The sequence below is a fragment of the Cibotium barometz genome, chromosome 28, assembly GCF_041138505.1.
Source record: "Cibotium barometz isolate CiBa-2024 chromosome 28, ASM4113850v1, whole genome shotgun sequence".
NCBI classification, from domain to species: domain Eukaryota; kingdom Viridiplantae; phylum Streptophyta; class Polypodiopsida; order Cyatheales; family Cibotiaceae; genus Cibotium; species Cibotium barometz.
This window is the reverse complement of record NC_141073.1, coordinates 13876832-13884434: the sequence shown is the minus strand read 5'-3', so window position 1 is coordinate 13884434 and position 7603 is coordinate 13876832. Positions and strand designations below refer to the sequence as shown.

At 45.8% G+C, this 7603-nt stretch overlaps 1 pseudogene; it reads left to right on the top strand.

Annotated features, from left to right (window-relative positions):
• The first annotated feature begins 4547 nt into the window (after positions 1-4547).
• LOC147622529 (uncharacterized) lies at positions 4548-6784 on the top strand (annotated as a pseudogene).
• Positions 6785-7603: the final 819 nt, after the last annotated feature.

Here is a 7603-nt window from a genome sequence, read left to right as displayed (position 1 = left end):
CCTGCAGGAACCATAGGTACCCCTTGACTAGCTTGAGGCACCATCTGCATAGCTTGGGCTTCAGTGGGCTTCATCCTCTCCATCACAGCATTCATGGGTGTAGCCTCCACTCTACGAATCTCCGGTTGTGCTACAACTGGAATCATCCCCAGCTGATTCATTCGCTGCAGTTTCCAATCTTTTGACTTAGCAATCTCCACCGCATCCTCAAAAGACCTGGGCTTCTTCAATTCCACTTTCCAGCGAATACTCCTCTTAAGCCCGGCTACAAACTTGTTCTTCTTCATCATATTAGGCGGCACCTGGTCTTCCCCGAAAGCCCTGCATAGAGTCTCCCATAGCAAAGAAAATTTCTTCATATAATCATCTATTGATTCAAACTCACCTTGTGTCAGAGCTTGCACCTCATGCCAAACCTTATCGGGGTCTTCCACCTTCTTGAACCTGTTGCTAAGTGCTGTCTTTAATCCATCCTCAGTCATCTCAATGAGTGGAACAGCAACTCTCAATGACTCTTCATAAGCCCTGTACCAGGTCCTTGCATCTCCTTTCAAACAAATGCTCAGCAGCCGCAACACCTGTACCTGCTCACTGATATGGTTGCTTATACATGCAACCTCCATCCTTTCCAAGAAATCTGCCACATCCTCATTCGGACCACCATAAAACTCTGGATAAGACAACATCTTGATCCCAAAACTTCACTTCCAATCCCAACAAAAACCCAAAAACACCTTCCTTCAATCTCTCACTCTGGGGCATACACCCTCGTAAGAGAAATCCCTCAGCTATCCTCAGTCAAACTATACCAAAAAGAGCCACTCCTCAGTGGGGGCACCAGAAGGATGTGAGGTGAAAAAAAGAAGAAAGAACCTGCCTCTATAGCTCTTCCACCTCCCAAACTTGGAAAAACTACCACGAACGGGGCACCACCAGCCACCGGCTAGAACACTCTCTCAACATTCGCCACCCACCCACACCATAAGACAGCTCAGAACCACAACAAACAGATGATCATTCAACAAAAAACATATACAGCATCAACCATGTACAAACTCAGCAAAATACACCAAAGACCAGGACTGTGGCCAGGATTTACTGCCAAGGGAATCACACCCTTGCGTCTGACGACTAAGCCTCTGTTTCCTAGTCCCTGTAATCTCCAGAGGGCGCCCACACCAGCAACCCTTCTTCACTTTCTCTGTAGCTCGGCTACTCTCTGTCTGCTGCTACCTGCCAATAGTCGTAGGCGAGCCCCACTGTCTCCAGCCCACACATCAGCACCACTTCTGCATCCAACACACACAAAAACCCAAGGCTCCCTCTCTGGTCAGCATCCACGCACTGCCTGCAATCATCGCCCACACAAGACCAGCTACTCTCACCAGAAGGCGCCCACACCAGCTAACCTTCACTCAGCAGCTCCCACTCTCTGTATGTCGTGACCAGCAGCTTCACCAACCACCAGAGCCTTGCAAAACCTCTTCACCACGAACCACTGCTCACCGCAGCATCCTCAGATATCTAGCCCAAGCCACATCACTCAATCACTGTTTTCCGTCTCGCCATCACAGCTCCCTCTCATTTGTCTTCACTTTCCCCTGGTCTGTGCCTGCAGAACCAGCCCGGCTGCACACTTATCCCTCACACCAAGGCTTCACCCATACGGCCCCTTTCACTCACACAGGCGGCTCCTCTGCTCTTCGACTATGCCTCTTCTTGTCTCTGCAACACCTCCGCCAGCCTCTGCAGCATCATCCAGTCGTGAGCTCTTCACGTTCACCTCTCTGCGCAACTAACCTGGGCTCCTCCTTCAGCACTAGGCGACCACATTCCAGCCCGTCTGTTTCCAGGCGCCCCAGCTCTTAGCTGCTTCTCTCCATCTGTACGTTGGCCCCAGAGAGCCCTTCTACGCCAGCTTGTTACCTCTCAATGGCTGCGCTTTCTCACCAAGTCCCCGACAAGCTGTGCTCCTCTGTGTTCCACGCTCACCTGCAGCGCCTCACGCACCCATACTTACGAGGCCTACACACCACAAGGCAGCAGCTCGCCTCTCTCCAGGCGTCCCGTTTCAGCCACTCGTCACCTCTGCTGTGCCTCTGCAGTTTCCAGAGGGCGCCCACGTCAACGCCAGCCAGCTCTCTGCGCTCCTGGCTACACACACACCAGAGCCTTCTGCTCTTCACACGGCGGTCAGCACTCTCACTGCACCTCGCTCTCCTTCAAAACGGCCGCCTCCCCTTCTTTCACGCCCTCCAGCTCTTCACCACCTTCTCGAAGCAAGCTGGCAGAATATAAGAACTCCACGTGGTCATAAAAATCATTGGCCACTTAATATATTTTTTATTTGTTTCTTTAAAACTTTATAATGGTCACCATATTGCTAAAAGACCCCTCCTTCGCCTTTCTTCAAATCATCACGCCGCGCCAATGACTTTCCAATACCAGAGCTACTCCCGGCCACCCTCATCAGCATCATTATTTCCAAACCCATCCATTGCCCAGTCGGTGCTCTGCATTTAGTATCCATTAGCACACCATACAGTTGCACTAAAACTCCCAGATCACCAGCATTTTCTCCGGAAAACAACACGTGCATAATCCAGCTCACGACCAAACCACTTGGCCTGTACACTTGCCAGGGCATTCAGGGCAAAATTTATTCACACGCCACACGCACCATATGTACACTGACCAAAAAACCCTTTCAGATTTTAGCCTGACAGGTGGCTCCAAAGAGAGAGAGAGAGAGAGAGAGAGAGAGAGAAACAAAATATTAAATTTAAACTACTATAAATTTTCTTAAAATTAAAAAAGCCCTAAAAGATATAATACTTTTAATAACTAAAAAGGAAAAGAAAAGAACACACAATGTGTGTGTGTGTGTGTGTGTGTGTGTGTGTGTGTGTGTGTGAGCATTGTGTGTGCATTGCTTATGTATACATTACGCATTGTGTGTGTGTGTGTGCGCATTGTGTGTGTGTATGCGTATGCGTATGCATTGTGTGTGTGTGTGTGTATACATTGTGCATATGAATGCATTGTGTGTGTGTGTGTGCGCACGCACGTGTGCGTGCATTGTGTGTGTGTGTGTGTGTGTGTTTGTATACATTGTGTGCATAGTGTGTGTTTGTGTGAAATTGAAAGAATAGGGGTTGAGATCGGGCACTTACCTCTTTGATTAGAGTGGCGTATGAGTGATATGTCGCTATCGGAGGTCGCGACGTTGAGATCGTATACGCACACACACCTACAAAACCAAAACAAACACGTGCATTAGAAGGAGGAGAGAGATGAAAACGTGTATGTGCATGTGTGTGGGTGTGTGTATGTGTGTTGGGTGAAACATACCTGCAGATCTAGGCGGCCAAGAGAGAAGAATAAGCTCGCGCAAAAGAAATTGGGCTTTACTCAATTTCCCCAGGCCCCCGGTAAGACCCCCAGAAATTTTGAAATTTAAAATTTTTGGGGGTTTTACCGGGGGTGATACCGGGGCAGTTTTTGACGCGCGGCATTTCTATCTAAAGTAGCATGGTCCACCCGGTATTTAAGGGTACTAGGTGGCCCTCATGCTCGCGTAGCCCTGGTCCCCTGCGTACTCCGCTACTTTAAGGGTACTAGGTGCCCCTCATGCCCGCGTAGCCCTGGTCCCCTGCATACTCCACCGTCCCGCGTATGTGCCGTCCCGCCGTCCCGCTTATATGTTGTCTCGTCTCGCACTCCGACGTCGCGCCTTACCGTCCCGTCGTCCCGCGTATGTGCCATCCGTCGTCTCGCTTATGTGCTATCTCGCCCCGCACTCCGACGTCGCACGTTACCATCCCCTCATCCCGTCGTCCTGCGTATGTGCCGTCCCGCCATCCCGCGTATGTGCCATCTTGTCCCGCGGGACCCAATTGGGAGCCGCCTCCACGTGGCGGGTCCTGGACTAAGACAAAGAGCTCCCTAATGACCGTGTAAGGAGAGAGAGGGGGAGCATACATATGAGTGTGTAAGGAGAGAGAGGGGGAGCATACATATGAGCGTGTCTTTGAAACCATTTAAAGTATTAATTTTATCTTTATTGTGTACAGGTGTGATCAGTGGGTCATAGGCAAGATTATCCGATAAGCAAGTCTGCTAACATGTCTGACCGGATCTTGTGTCCATGTAATCGATGCAAGCGAACAGTCATCCATTAACGACAAATAGCTAATGAGCATGTAGAAGATTGGGGGCAACGGGACGTCGATAGTGTAATCGAGAATCAAATATGCCAATACGCCTCCAAAGAACCAGTAGATTTCTCACAGGTACTACCATCATATCCACCACGTTCACAAATGTACCAACATAATATCGTGGAGGATGTAACGCGTGTGCCCTTAACCACACCTGGAGACTCTAACATGGATGGTCCCTTACATGATGAGGATATGGAGGAGATGATTGAGGCTTTCTACATGAATGAAGAGTCCAGTCCGCATGATGAGTCCAATCCAAATCCCATTGATGTTCAACAAGATGATGAGGGCATTCAACGATTGGGATCTCTAGCCTCTACTCCATTATTCGAAGGCTCTCGTGCCACAGTCCTTCGAACTTGTTTGTCAATGCTTAATTTGCAATCCATATATGGATGGAGTAATGCGAGTGTTAGTGCCCTCTTCTCACTTATGAAGTCAACTATCCTACCATTGTAAATGCAATGCCGGCATGCAGGGAAGAGGCAAAGAAGATCTTAGCAGATATAGGAATGGATTACAATAGTATCCACGCATGTCCTAACGATTGCATTCTATTTCGAGGGGAATACACCAACATGGAATCATGTCCAAAGTGTCAAGCTAGCAGATATCGTCAAGGTCTTACAGGCACCACAATACCTACAAAGGTGCTTCGACACTTTCCTATACTACCTAGAATCAAGCATATGTTCGAGTGTCCAGATATAGCAAAGCTAATGACATGGCACTCTACAAATAGGTCCACTGACAATGTGATGCGCATTCCAGCTGATTGTGCAGCTTGGCAGCATATTGAGCAACAATGGCCAGAGTTCAAGAAGGAACCTCGCCACCTTAGATTAGGTCTTGCCATGGAAGGAGTGAATCCTTTTGGTTTACGGTCCACTACTTGGAGCACATGGCCAGTGGTGTGCGTCAACTGTAATATTCCACCTTGGCTAACAATTAAAAAGGGTCATCTTTTACTTGCATTGCTTGTGCCAGGGAAGTGCAAGGTTAGAAACATGGACATATACTTGGCTCCGCTAGTGGATGAGCTAAAAGTCCTTTGGGATGGTATTTCTGTCATAGACGTGTCAAGACGTAGTGGGTAACGATCAGTTAACTTGCGTGGCATTTTGATGTGGCCAGTGGCCTTGCAACAAGTGGCTATCATGCTTGTCCTATATATGGTCCAGCACTCAATGCTCGATACTCTAACTCACTTAAGAAAAAAGAATCATACAAGATTTCTTCCTGCAAATCATCCCATGCGGGAGGGTAGTCTTGCAAAACCACCTACACCATGGACAACCTCCTGTCAATATAACTCATGGATAGAGAATGGAGGGGAAAGTCCCAGTCCTTTTGGAATGAAACGACTATCAATCTTCCACAGGTTGCCATATTGGAGGAGACTTCTTGTGAATAACCTGCTAGATCCAATGCATATCTTCAAAAATGTTGGGCAAATACTATGGGAACGCTTAGCTGGAGCTCGAGACGACAATAAAGCTCGGAGTGATCTAAAAGATGCACGGATCTTGCATATGCAACCATATTGGCCTCTAATAGGGGTAGATAAATTGGTCACACTCCAAACTGCACCTTGGGTGTTGACGAGAGAAAAGGAGAAGAGGGTGAAGAAGGTCATAGCCGAATTTTGTACACCAACAGGACACATGCATTGCTTAAAGGGGGCATTCACAAAGGATAACAAACTATGTGGGTTGAAGACACATGACTGGCACAAGTTCTTGCAATATATTCTCCTAACTTCAATAAGAAATTGGGCAACACCAGAGGTTCGTGAAGTAATTTACAAAATATCCCGTTTGGTAAGGTGGATTTCTCAAAAGGAGATCACACTAAGTAGCATTGATGAGAATAGGATTAATGCAGCAGAAGCAGTTTGTATGCTTGAAAAGCACTTCCCAACAAGTATCCTCACAATACAAGTTCATCTCATGGTTCATATAGTGGATGAAGTTGCAATTGCAGGAATTGTCCATAGTAGATGGATGTTCTTCCTTGAAAGGTTCATGAAAACTTTGAAGGGATTTGTGCGTCAATGAGCAAGACCAGAGGGTAGTATGGCAGAGGGTTGGTTGGTTCAAGAGTCCCTAGTATACCTCTCTGAATTCCTTGGACAAAGAGAACCATCTATGCCTGTACTATGACACAACAAAGAAGATGACAGAATGATTGGTGAGGTGCTACAAGGGAGGGGACTTGACCGTAAAATGGATCTTATTTTGGAAGAAAAGGTGAATAGGTTTTGCATTCTAAATCATCCAGCCATGGAGAAGTGGATGAAAGAATATGAGATAGAAAGGAATAGAATTTCCAATGAAAGACAAGAGTATAAAAGAGCCCAAAGAAACATGTCAAACGTCCAATATCCTCCAAGTTTAAGAGAACTACCAAAATTTATGAGGCTTGCTTGGTTGCATAACAAACTACAAGAAGCAGTTTTAAACAGGGAGACAGTGACAGAAATTGAGAAAGAGTTTGCAAGAGGATGTAGTAGAAAATATGAATCTTTTGGTGCTTTGTGGTCACACAAACGACATTTTTGAGTGCATCGGATAAATCACAAAAGACAAACATTTGACTCGAGGGTCATGGCATCATTTGATCAAGAGATAGTTACAAGGCAAAATGATGAGGTGCAACTTTCAAAGATAGAGTATTGTGGAAGGATACAAAATGTTTTTCAAGTGGACTACAGAAGCTTCCATATGTTTCTACTTGATGTGCAATGGTTCAAGGCGACCACAACAGGGCAAAACGCAACAATTCGAAGAGATGGCTTAGGCTTTGTTGCCATTGACTCAACAAAACTATGGACAAATAGAAGTGACACCTTTGTACTTGCAGAGACATGCGAGCACGTTTAGTACTCCAACTTTTAATTAGATTTGTATATAATATATTTATGGTTTTAAATCCTAATTAACTAAATATATGTACTAATTATTAATTACTCCAAGCATGTGTTAATTTTCACAGGTCATTTTTCAACCAGTTCCAACAAATCCAACATGGTGGTATGTCATTCAAGTAGCTCCACGTAGCAAGCAAATATATGAGGAGCACAAGCTTATTCAAGAGCAAGAGGAAGCAAATACCAGTGATATCGATCATTGTTCAGTAGATCACAATAACATCGAGCACGTAGATATAATTGTCGGGTCCGCCAATGATATTTCTTATAATGGATCAGTAGAGGTGGAAGATGAACATCAACTAGATGAAGATGCAGATGATGCAGATGAAGACAATGAGATAGAGACAGTACTCCAAGATCTAGAGAATAATATTAATGACATTAATTATGATCAAATAGACACAAATGCAGATCCTAGTATGCTTAATGATGATGCTGATGTATATGA